The sequence below is a fragment of the Coloeus monedula genome (genome assembly GCF_965178545.1).
Source record: "Coloeus monedula genome assembly, chromosome: 3".
Lineage (NCBI taxonomy): Eukaryota > Metazoa > Chordata > Aves > Passeriformes > Corvidae > Coloeus > Coloeus monedula.
Window position 1 is genome coordinate 75,211,190 of NC_138783.1, and position 13,639 is coordinate 75,224,828.

Sequence of the window (13,639 nt, forward strand, 5' to 3'; positions counted from 1 at the left end):
GTTGCTAAGCCGCTGATTTGCGGCCCTGGATAAGCCGTGGCCACCACCCAGCCAAACGGCAAGGCAGGCTGTGTGCCCTCCCGCTACCCTGACCCCCCCACCTCTGCCAGCGCGGGGTCCCTGGGGGCTGCGGAATCCTGCGATTGTGCAGGGCGAGCCGGTGCAGGCTCTGCCTGTGGAGCCGAGGGGGTTATTCCGAATCCACCATCACTTGCCCCAGAAGCCCAGTCAGCGGGGCCCCCCTCGGACATTCCTCCGTCACTCATCACCGAGATTGGCGATCCAGCCCTGCTATCACAGTCAAGGTCTGTCAGCAGGATAAATAACGAATGCCAGGTTTGTATAATTCTAACGCTGCCGGCTCCCCAGTCGAGACCTCGTGTCGGACAGCGCCACTGAGTTCCTGCCATAAGGCAAAGTCCAGGGCAGTATCTCTGTCCATGGAAATCCCTTTTAAAGTAGCCCAGTCTAATAATTCCCAAACTGAGTTTTCAGGAATGAAGGTTGGCAATATGCTAAACACACCTTTCCAGACCATTACCACAGCCTTGGTTTGTGAGCCGCTGTTCGCCATTTCTCAGTCCTGTCAGACTTCCCGGTCCCGGGGGGGAAAAGGAACAGCGTACCTCTAGAGGAATTGGGCTTGGCTCGCAGCAGCAGGACACGTCAGAATGCAGATCATGTCGGGCAGCACCAAATATTACCGCAGGCCTGGTTCCTACGGTATATTACCATTTCCCGCAGCCATCGGGAGGAGGAGGAGGAGGAGGAGAAGATCCAGCAGGCAGGAATTGTGCAGCAAGACTGATTTATTTAATTATTTTACAAACTCTTTATAGACTTTTTTCTTCATAGTCTAATTGGACAAAGGACCAGCCACCCCTTGGGGGTGATTGGCCAAAATCCTCAAACATCCATTGTCAAAATACTTTTCTACTATACGATAAACAAGACTTTCCAAGGTTGCAGGTGGTTTGGTTGTTTACATTCCCTGCTACCTCTTCTGTGAGAGAGAAAAGTCTCTCACGGACTTAGAAAATAACAAGAAAATCCTCACTAACAGCATTTTTGTACCTACAGATATGTGGCTGGACCCCCGCCTGAGGCAGGTACCACGTGGCTGGGATCCCCCTGAGGCTGGCATGGCCTGTGAGGAACCGGGCAGAAACACCACACAGCCAGCAGAGAGAGACATGGCGAGTATTTCCCCAGTGCAGAGCCTAGACAAGATCAACTTCTCAGCTGCAACTTAGAGAAGCCAATTTTCCTCCAAGTCAGAGAAAAAGGAAAAGTGCAGTCATGTGAAGAAGGCCAACATGGTAGCACTGAGGTTGGTGGGGGAAGGGAGAAGGAGGAGGTGCTCCAAGCCCTGGAGCTGAGATTCTCCTGCAGGCCGTGGTGAGGACTATAATACAACAAACTATTTCCCTCTAATTCATGAGATGCATGGCACGGTGCAGAGATCCAAGCACAGCCTGTGAAGTAGAGTACTCATGCTGGAGCACATGGATGCTGAAAAGCTGTAATCTAGAGAGAAGCTTGAATAGGGAGAGGTGACCCCCGGTTGTAGAGATCAAAGAAGAGAGCCTCCACTTCCAAACTGGATCAGCTCACCCTTAAAAGACTAAACTCCATGAACTACTATGACCCATGCTAGGCAGTTGTGGGAAGACTGCATAACCCATGGAAGGAATTTCACTTTGCAGCAGGTTTGGGCAGGCTGTTGCTTATGAAGGTTGAAACCACACTAGAAAAGTTCACAGAGAACTATCTCCCATGGGAAGGATCCCACAGTACAGCAGAAAAAACTTTTCCCTAAACATAAAGAAAGACTCTTAAGAAGTGAAATACTGACCAAAACCCCATGTTTGTTTCCTTGCACAGTTGGCGGAAAGAGGGAGGGACTGGAAAAGAAAGGTGTACTGAAAATTTGCTTTGATTCTTATTACCCCTTTTACTTTTAATTCTGTTAATAATAAATCTTCTTTATACTGTTTAAGTTTTGAACCTGTTTTGCCTTGAAGTGTTTTTCCCCTAACCCTTAACTCATGAAAATGCCCCCCTTCCCCTGCTCAGCTATAGCAGAGGAAAATAAGTGAATAGTTTTTCATGCTGCCTTGTGCTTAACCAGCGTCAAACTGCAACACAAATTTTGTTACCTGCTATAGTCACTAGGAAAATAAAAATGTAAGCTATCTTTATATCAGTTATTTCAAAGGAATTGTTGCAAGATTTCAGGTTTCAGTGCTTATACTCCAACTTTGGTGTCTACAAGTTTACCCAAACCAAGCAACACTTTCTGCAAAACACTGACATCATTAACTATCAGGGTTTCCATAAAGTTATCATCAGTCTGTTGGTTTCTTATTTATACAAGCTCCTATTTTATTCCTTCTATCACAAGTTAGAGATATATGTGCTTGGTAGTCTGAAGCAGTATGAGAACTGGAAGAGATATGTATGTTTTGCTACGTCAGAATGTAGGTATGCCTGTGAAAACACACATGCACACACTCATGCATTATTTTTTCCTACAAATTATTATAAATTTTTCTAACTGAAAAGACTAGGTATTTGAGATTACTAATTGAAGAAAAATATAAAATCAAATAAATTTTGCTTTACAGCAGAGAAGCAACATTCAACTCATAAGTTTATTTCATCTCTCTGGACTATTATTTTTATTTCTATTTACAACCATATTTCATGGAAATGGACAAATCCTTTTACTTTTTACAGTGGCAGAATGGTTTGTCTGCCATTCCAAAAAATCTGGTAATGTACTCTAAATGTGTTCCAAAATACATCAGAAGGAAAGGCCAAATAATTTTATATGACACTTCACTGCTGTGTTTATTCTGATAATGATATAAGAGTTGAAAGATGGGAAATCTCTTCCTGTACATGTTTTGCTAATTAAAAATCAAAAATTAAACTAGAAGTTTTAGATGTAAATTCAGACGAGTAAATGTGCTATAAACAATAGCACCCTTACCCATGTAAAATTGTCTCTTTTTCTTATATGTTCAATTTCTTACACTTTCTGCCCTCTTTCTTTTGTCCTTAAAACTCTTTGGTTCCTTATTTCGGTTTAATTGTTCGGCATACATTTCAAGGGTTGGTTTGGGGTTTTTTTCTTCTGTATCTTCAAATGCCTGAAGCCTTTTTAAGGTAAATCCTCTTAGTTCAGCATTGCTATGGTAGCTGAAGGCATGACAAGTCTTTAATTACATCTGTCTCCATTGTACCTTTTACATATGTTTTTAATTTCTCAGGCATTTCCCTTTTAATGCCATTTAGTTATTCCATTATTGCTGCTAATTTTACTAATTTGAGAAGCCATTAAGAAATACAAAGCTAATTAAATGAGATGGATTTCAGTGGTAAAGGAGATTTATATTTTCATTGTGAGGGAAGAAGAAAAGAGGAAGATTAAAGAAATTAATCTGCATATTTGTAACATTATTGAAGGAACAGTACTGAATATATATTTATGAAAAATATTTCTTCCTTGTGAAGAGAACAGTGGTCTGATACTCATAGATGTGATTTTGATCTGTTTGCTGGACTACCTTGGGCAAGGTACCTCACCTTACTATGTGTCTTTCTTCTAGTCTGTTAAATTGATGTAGTTTCAATGGTTTAAGAGTTTTAGTTGTTTTTAGCTAAACTGTGTTGCTTTTTCACAATGGAATTCAATTTTTAAAGAAACTACTAATGCATCTACTTAGATCACATATTCTGGGAATTTGTTTAGATGCTGATAGGTACATAAATTTACATCTGGATTTGACTACTGAAGGAAGTTCAACTTCAATTAAAAAAATAAGAGGTTTTTTTTCCAGAATTGAATTTTAACAAAGTTTATGAAGTCTAAGATTCCCATTACACGAAAAAGCATTCAACAAAATTATTTTTCTCACTGCCTGTTTTGCAGGTGATGACTGGTAACACTGCATGAAAGATATATGGATGCATGAAGCATTCACTGCTTTTCTGAAATGGTGGAGAAATTATAAAATTGAGTGAAAAGTTAATTGAATTAACATTTTAAACATTAAACTAAAATGATCTAAAATTTTGTGTGCTGTTCCTTGACAAAACATCAAAGTAAATTCTACAGGTTCTGCACTTGGGTCCTCTGCAACCTTCGAACATACACATGAATCTGGGTCTAAAATAAGTTCTGTACAACCATAGGGACCAAAAATTAGCTAATCAGTTTCAGAAACCTGTTCTTTCATCTCAGGTAACGTTACATAAAGTTTTTTGGGGGGAAAAAAAATGACCAATTGACGTAAATAAATGATGTGCAAAAATAAGCACTCTCTAAGGATTCTTAAACAGGAACCTGTGTATGTTTCTTATCAGGAATGATGGTAGTTGAACACTAACTTCAAGAATTGTACCTAGCTTTGTACTGTCAACTTGACAACAAGTGCTCACACTAAATATGTTATTAGCAGGGTTTTTACAAGCTTTCTCCTTCAAATTAAATGCAATTACCTTGAGATCTCCTCTTTATACACATTGAATTCCCAGTAGAACTTCAACAAACATTATACAAATTTCAAATCAATGCAGAGTCAATTGCTTTGCTTACAAAACATCACAAGAGCCAACTTGTCTATATATTTAATAGAAGGTCAAGCAATTAATTGAAGGGGAAATAGGTAGGTGGAGATATGAATATGTAGAATCCTCTCCAGAAACAAAGTTCTTAATAAATTATTTACTTCTATTTGTTGTGACATTGGTGACAATACTAGAACAAAATTAAGCCATTAAAGTGTCTACTAGTGGTGGCTATAAAACTTTTCAAGCACACACTCATCTTTTTTAAGTCTCTAATAAGATTTCAAAGTCAGGGAATGAAAAGATTAGAAAAAGGGATTTGCTTCAGAAGACTTAATTTGATCATCATTTTTGTATAAATTCTTACACCACTTTTCTTTCATGAACTTTCCCATTATACTCAGGAGAAGGATAAAGTTCCATTGAAAAGTAGCTCCTCATTTCTCTTGTTTTCCCAGTATTAAATGTATTGCAGTAGGTTTTATTTGCTTTATGCTAATCTAGAGCTGTTGTAAATTCAAAATTATTATTTCACAGATAATAAAAGTTCCTCTTTTCCTTTTATTACAACAGTATGGGAATACTCTGTTAATTTGGCAGCATATATTATGGCTACATCCCTGTGAAAGAGGTATTACTGCCCTGGCTTTATGAAGAGCAAAGACAAAGCCAACAGCATTATCTTCAACTGCCCAATTTTAAAAAGCTATGATGTTTTTTTCAGACCATTTTGTATGTAGTATTGTATATATTCCAAGTCCATTTACTCAGCACTTCTACCAAGCTGACTATTGCTTTTTCATTAGTACCCCATAAAACAAAAATTATTAGAAAGCCACAAAAGATTGCTTGCATTACAGTGATGATATTATAACAAGGAACTAGTTATAAAAAGCCTTAGGTAATCATATATCATTTAACCTACACTTTAGGTGCTAAAGTAAAGGACAGAAAATTCTCATCACTCACTGCTAACCCATAAGGCAGACAGGGCATTCATCTGAAAAAGAACAACCTAGAAAACCTAGATTTCCTTAGATAATTTCAGACAATGTAATTTCTCCACAACAATCCTGTAGCTTTGGAAGTTTTTAGATGTGGTACACAAATCAAGTTTATATACCCAATATCACTGTTTAGAGAAGTGAAGAACATGGTACATTAGGATCAAGTTATGGATCATTTAAATTAACTGGATGTACACAAGTTCATAAGACCACATGTGATGTATTTAGATATGTTGAAATACTTATGTCACTGGAATATTGCTCGCTATCATTTGTGAAAAGTCATGATAATTAGGGAGGGAAAAGAGGGGGTATCAATGCTGACTTCAAGGAGAGATAAAGGAAGACTCAGGGATGTATAGACCAGACAGCTTATCTTCAGACACCTGGAAAATTATAGAGCAAACTCCTCTTTAAATCTATTCCAAACACATGAAGAGCAAGAAGGTGTTTCTTAGCAGCCAGCATGAATTTATCAAGGACATATCATGACTGAACATTCTGATTGCATTTTGTAGTGTGTTGACTGGTTTTGTCTATAATAGCAAAACAGAGGGTGATGTTTATCATGAGTTTAGCAATGTTTGCCATTCTCTCTGATAATAACCATATTGCCAGGGCTCTGAGGGTACTAATAAAACCAAAGGAGCCTAATCAGCATCACCTGGAGCTCCCCACCCTCATACATCCTATGCATGAGCACAGGATTTCTTCTATTTAAGCTCAGTTCTGGGTTATACTTCCCTGTCTGAGGTATGCTGGAATGGTGGTTGCTGGTGTGCTCTATTCATAAACCCTAATGAAGTAGAAATAAAGCTGTGGCTTGCCTCATAGCCATAATAATCTGCTAGATGATCACTGGATTTTTTTCTAACTCTGTGAGTAAACTGTTTGGTTTGTCTTTAGATCAGTCTCTTTACCATAAACTTGTCTGATGATTTAGTCTACTGGCTGGACTTTGTATGCTATATTATCCTTTCTGGCAGTCCTTGAACTGTTGCTAGAACCCATTTCTGTCACCGTTCTGTTCTGTTTGTCTGCTGCTGGCATTACGACATCTTGGTGAAGTTATTGCCAGGCAATATGTGTGAGGTAGTCATGGAAATCAAATTTCATTATTCACAGTTAATGATAAGAGTATATTGGAGTGTGAAAATCCCTATTCCAGCAAGTTTATCTGATGAGAAACCTTGTAACTGGGAGGAAGAAAAAACAGCCAGCTCTAAACATACAGAGATATAAATGTGACCAAACTAATATGGAGACAATGACAAGAAACAGACCTTGCTAGTCACACTAATTGATGGGCTGTCAAGAAACCACAGGTAAACTTGAAGAAAATTCCTCTCACCCAACTAAGCATGAGGGAATCTGTAGGATTGTACACGCTCGTGGGAAGGGGGAGTAGGGAAGGGAGAAAGGAGGACCAAAGAGGTGCTATTGACAGCAAAAGGCATTAAAAACCTCTGGTCATATGTAAAAGAGGGACAGCCAGTATGCTTGTCTGGCTGAGCTTTATGCCTGATTGCTGCAGTTTGTCCTGTCTTATTAAACATTCTCCTGACTAACTGTGTCAAGCTGTCCCGTGTGTATGTTTGACTCTGCAAAGATTCAGTGCAAACTACTGGAGGGACTGGCATAAGAGTACTGGGTGTTCAGCTGCTTGAGTTAGAAAAGGGCTGTGGGTGCCCTTGGACTGTGGCATGAGGTACCGCAGGCCATGAGATACCAGCATGAGCCATTGGAGACAGCAGGCACCATTAACCTCCAACCACTGAGACAGGAATGTTTTGTGTCTGAAAACCAGCTGCTGGGGGGACCAGGGTGAGTGAGACAGGTAAGAGGCTCAGCACTAGCCACTGGAGCAGGACTGAATGACCAGAGTCCATGTGTCTGGTGCTGACTCATGGGAGCAAGTGTCTGTATGTTCACCAAAGCAGGTATGCATGTGTATTTGCTGTCAAATTTTAAGTCTGATGTGCTCATGAACAGGTAGACCTCAGATCCAGGCTGGGGGATTTGTTGGGTGGAGGGTGTGTGCTGATTTTCAAGGGGACCCATCATTGTGGGGTGCCTGTGGGAGTACTTCATGTTTGCAATGAGCATCCAGCTGCACTAGCCAGAGAATGCCTGGAATGAGGGATGAGTAAGAGGGGACAGGATCCAATCAGGGGTGTAAGGCAGCAGAGGAGCTGTCCTGGTGCTTGGGGAATATGTAGCTGTGTTTGTGCTTGTGAATTTGAAGAGTGTTATGTGTGCAGTGTCACACCTCCTGCCTTTGCCAGGCCAGAAGGAGGAAAGGATGTGGCTGTCCATGTTTGTGTCTGGTGTGAGTCCTATGTGTGGCTGCTGTTGAAGTCTGAGCCTTGTCTGTGGCTGCCTGTGTAACCAGCCTTGTCAGTGTCCCCTGTGTGTGCCTGGGACATGTGCTCAGCTTTGCTAGTGGTTGAACCTGTCAATGGGAAGGCAGCAGCTGCCTCAGAGCCTGGGCAGAGAGCCCAAGTCCCCTGGGCACAAGGCAAATAATTATTTAATGAAGAGTAGTATATATTTGGTCCTAAACTCAGTTCACAGGGCTATACATCAAAATATGCCAAAAGAGACATAATTTGCAGGACTGGACTAGATAAACTCAAAAAGGTTTTTCAAATGCAAGCAATGCTGTGATTTGGCAATTGAGTTGGCAACACAGCAAAAATTTTGGTGTGAAGGAGGCCTTAACTTTACAAGCAAATAACAGTGCAGATGAAACCTGAAATTCCTATATAGATCTTTAACATGAACACTAAGGTGTTTTTCGTATCTGTAACCAGTACTTGTAAAGGATGTTCTGTAGGAACATGGTTCACATGGATTCATTAATTGCAGCTTATGTCAGAGTTATTTTAGAAATGTTGAGCAAAGATCTTCAAATTTAGCAGTTCAGAGGATGCTTTCTGGTTTAAAAGGAACAAATGCATATGCTAACCAGAAGTATACATATGACACCGAAACTATGTATTCATGGAAGCACTTGAAGTAGGCTTGTAAATGCTTCTCTACACTGCCATAGACATTAATGCCAACACTACAGAATGAAGGTGTTCACTAATTGAGCTTTGCAGCCAGGTGTTTTAGTGTTAATGCAACAGGGTAAAACACAGCTATTAGTTATAAGAGAGTATTTTAAAATTACTGTTTAGTTAACCACAGGGTTTATATATGTGTGACATCTTCATTTTACATCCTTATAACAGTAATGTAAAACAGAGATTCAACAGCTGTTTGGTGCCCACTTTATTAAAGAGTTCAGTCAGTTTGATGATGTTTTTTTCTTAATGAGTAAGTAATTATTTCCACTACCATTAAAAATAACTTCTGAAATATTTTTTCCACAGCTGAGAGTACAGTGTAAGACAGAAAATCACACAGTAAAATTCTCCAAGAAATATAACCATATAATCCTATTTCCCTGTATGCCAGATAAGGTACAGAATTATGATCTCTACAAATGATAGGTACTCAGTTTAGAGAATACAGAGTATACACAGTCTTTTGTATGAAAACTTAAAGCTATGCTATTCATAGGAATTATTTTCTTCGAATCTACTCAGAGTACAACTGAAAAGAGTCATTCTAAATGAGTCTACATTCCCGCAGTAGCAGCATTAAAAGGCCTTTTCTTCCCCTCATATAAAGTTCAGAAAAACAAAAGAAATTGAATTAGTTTAATGGAAATATAAGATGCATCAAGCAGTAGAGCAGGATGACCAAAGTATTGTGCACTCTGTCCTTGGAGGTTTCAAAGACCTAACTTGAAAAATTCTGAGCTGCCTTACCTAATTTTACACCTGATTCTGTTTTGAGGAGGAGGTTAGAGATCTAAGGTCTCTGAATTACTCAATAATGGTATGATCCTATGAAGTTTTCACTATGTGATAAAATCTTTTTCCCCTAAATGCACCAACCTGTTGCACGAGCAAAATTTTGGAGTGAGTCTCTGTTTAATTGTAATCTACATAGTCTAGTAAAATAACTATTATTTACCCAGGGTGATTTTTTTGCAGGAAAAAGAATGTACCTAAGATAAAAAATTACTATTTAGGGAGAGGTGTCCTTAAAATTGTCACACATGCATTTGCTTTACTCTTTTTAATATGTTTTACATATATTGGGTATCTGCACTTTGAAAATGTTGAAACACTTATCTCTGAAGGCTTTGTCCTTCAATAAGTATTACCTTCCCTTTGATGATTTATTGGTAGTCCTGCTATTTCAGTGTCATGCTGGTTTCACACATAAAAAGTAAGTCACTGACCTTCATTCTTATTCTAAGATCCTATGCAGCAAGAAACCAGGATTGTGGTATCTGTAAGTAACAACACTGCTAATTAGGATATAACTGGTGTTGGGTAGCCTTAAATCCAAATGGAAGCATGTATTTAGACTTGTCAGAATTACCAGCAAAGCATAAGCACTTTCTAACTGTGACAGCATAGCTGAACACAAAATAAATGTCTTGCAAAATATGTGAGCAATCTGACCACCAACGGGTCAAAGACATGCAGAATTGCACTTAGGGGCCATATAAAAATGTGTGAACAGAGACCCATGCAGCAATTTCCAGATAGAGAACAAAGGAAAAAATAAGTACAATGGACTGCAAAAAGGCAAGGCATCCTACTGAGTACACCAGAAGGATGACTGGCAAGACTGAAAACAGGATTAATCAGCATCAGGAGCAGAGGATGAGGGAAGGGTGAGTGAACAACACAAGGACACCAGGCATAAGTAGGGAAAACAGGGGAAGAAAGAGATGATAGGCTTCAGTGCTCACTTTTGTGCTTTTTATCATCACCTCTGCTGCAATGTATACTCAAAGCTAATTTAGAAGTGTTAAAACCTAGCAGGGTTTTATATGCAGCAATAAATAGTGATAATGATTATGAATTAGCCATTAGCGCAAAATTTTGTTAATAAATGGCTTTCTTCTTAAATTTTTTAATGAACTAAATTGAGTCTTCTAAATAGTCTTGTCACAGAGATACCTATTTCCAAACTGGAATGTGTGTATACATATATACACCTCACATACACACAACACATCTATTCAGTTTCATCATGTATTTCACTCTGCACAGGCTATCAAGTTGTCATTGTCTCTAATTTTTACTTAGATGTATCAAAATTACTATGATGATAGGTTTTATACCACACAACAATAGAAAATGAATCATAAGACGGTATTTTTGAAGGATGTGCACTGCCTCTGTATTTTGAAGGATGTGCACTGCCTGTGCCAGAGCCTGCTCTTGAAGATTCAGTTTATACACAGCAGAGAAGTGTGTTTAGTATGTACAGTACTCTAAAGACTTTTCTCAACATGCAGTGTAGCTAAAGCTTGCATTTATAAGAGACACACAAGCTAGATATCCTCCTGTAGTATAATTCTCAGTAAACAGAAAAATAGGGGAAGCATTTTTTTAATGCTGTTTAAAGAAGTAGCTAATCCTTTAATAGCTGTTATTTTGAAATGTATTAATTTATTTTTGTACAGTACTACAGCCATTATAAAGACTTCATGTTTCCTTTTTGAAAAGTCTGTTATTTCTGCAGTTACTTATTTCATCACTCTCTTGTGTTCTCCCAAATTTATATGTTATTGCAATATGTATAGTTAATCCCAAATCACATGAGTCAATACCTCACTAAACTGTTTCAATTTTGTTAGAAACAGATTTATCACATTGTTTACACAGATTCTTAGAATAAAGAGATGTCACGCTAAAACATGTGCTGGATGAGTCCTTGGAGGTTTTAGAGATTTAATGCCTCTGCAACAGAGACTTACTAGAAAAAAATAATTTCAGATCTCATTGAGTTCTGGCTCCTGGACTGCTACAAAAAAAGTCTGAAAATTCTAAAATAAATGTCATACAAAACCAGTGTAATCTGTCACCTTTTTCTTCCATTCCAGTTTCTAATTTTGTATTTCATTCATTAAATAAATGCAGTAAATAGGTACTACAATAAGACAATTCTTTTCAAATATTAAATATTTGACACATAAGTGTTATATAAACGTCAATAAACTTTCAGGGACAGGAGACAAAAGAAGAGAAAAAAGCTTCCTGCAGGTGCATGCAGTCAAAATCACCTGAGTGGATACATCTGTTTTAAGATAATATCATGTATTGCCTCTCTTGAGAGCTGATGATTCATCAGATGCCAAGAGCTACAAAGAAATTGTACCTCATAGTATTGTATAGGACATGGGGAATTGTAGCCAATTACCTGTGTCATAGTTAACATTCAAATACAAGTTACTACAATGGATTTCTGACCATTTATAAAGAAATTTTTCAGACTGGGCAAGGGAACCTACCCCATAGAGGTTGCCCAGAAGCAAAGAAGAAACAGCTGTTAAAGGTGATGGGTCCTACAAACCCATTAGTCATGCTTGGACAGAAAAAAGCCCCACATAGACTATGAAAAAAGAAAAAGGAAAACGACATTAAATAATTTCAGAAAATAATTAGAACATATGCCCTTGTAAACCAGGATCTCACTCAATAGTCATAAATGTGCAAATAAGACAAAATGGAAATGTGCTCTTGACAGCTGGAGTTTCCGGCTATGAAACATGGATTTCCAACTCCATTAGCTCCAATATGCCCCAAACAAATTTAGGCCACACTGTTAAAATGGCTAGTAAGAATTCCTGCCAAGTATGAACTGAAACTCTATTTTCTTTAAAAGTTTATAGCCGCTACTGACAGCAAATGCAGCTAAAGAAAGACCTATTACAAATGCCTTGCAAGTAATAATTTTAAAAATATCCAACCAAAACAAAAATCCCCAAAACTCTGATTGGTTTCTGTAACACTTTTAAGAATGGAAGACAAGGATGGAAGGACTAACTCCATGAAAGGAAGGCAAGGCCAAGGATGGACCAACTCCATGAACGTAGCAACCTAAAATTAAGGCTTTCCATGAGCAGTATTTAGAGATTGATACATATGAATATGTTTTTCTGTTTTGAAAAGGAGCTCACTGAGTTTGGCAGCAATTTACACCTCTGGCAGAGGCAGATCATAGGGAAAAAACCTTATGCTTATGAGTAAAATTCCAAATACTATAATAAATATTTCAATTTGCAGATATACCCAAAAAAACCCTCTTTTCTGTATCAGCATTGAAGCTATATTCTAAGTAGAAGTGATTCTGTGCAAATAAATTTTTTGTTCAATTATTAAACAATTTGAAATATAAATACTTAAAAAATATTTTTTTTCAGACTACTATGTTCTGTTTTGTTTTCAACCTACAAAACTAGATGTTAGACAGAGAACAGAAATTTAAAACAAACTTATCATTTGGGGTTTGAATTGTTTAACATGCCTCTTTATCCCCTTCTTCATCCCTGTTCAAGAATACATTAATGTCTGTTTCCAACAAAATGAAATATCTGGAGTTTTGAATCACATTGCCCCAAATGCATTTTCCTGTATTTTGCCTGAATGCATTAAATAACTCTAGTTCCCTCATGTAATTATATTCCTTAGACAAGTTTCTCTTTTCAGAAAGAAATCTTCCATTTCTAGTTTTGATTAAACATACTAGAGCTTTTATTTATATGCTTGTCAGGACATCTTGCCATGCTAGGCTTTTAGGATCAAAGTCCATTTAACAACCTGTAAAGCTGAGAATATGTATTTTCCATACAGAGAATAATAATAGTTTGCTTGCATTGTTCTTGAAACAACTTCCTTATGATCAATATTCTGGTTCTTTTAATTCATCATGTTTTGTTCTCTGATATGCATCATAATAAATCCTGCTTTATCCTGCTAGCATTGAAAAAGGAAGAAACCACCTCAGCTATTTTTTTTTTTTTCATAACAGCAGAATTATCAGTCATATCTTAATTTTTCCAAGACTGGAAGGTGAGAGATCATCAGTACAGGGGAATATATTGTGATGTATTGTACTTCTGTCTTCACTTGTTAAGGTTCTCCTTTTCTCACTGCTTTTTCTGATCTGTTCTATCTATTGCAAATACAGAGAACAGGTTTGCA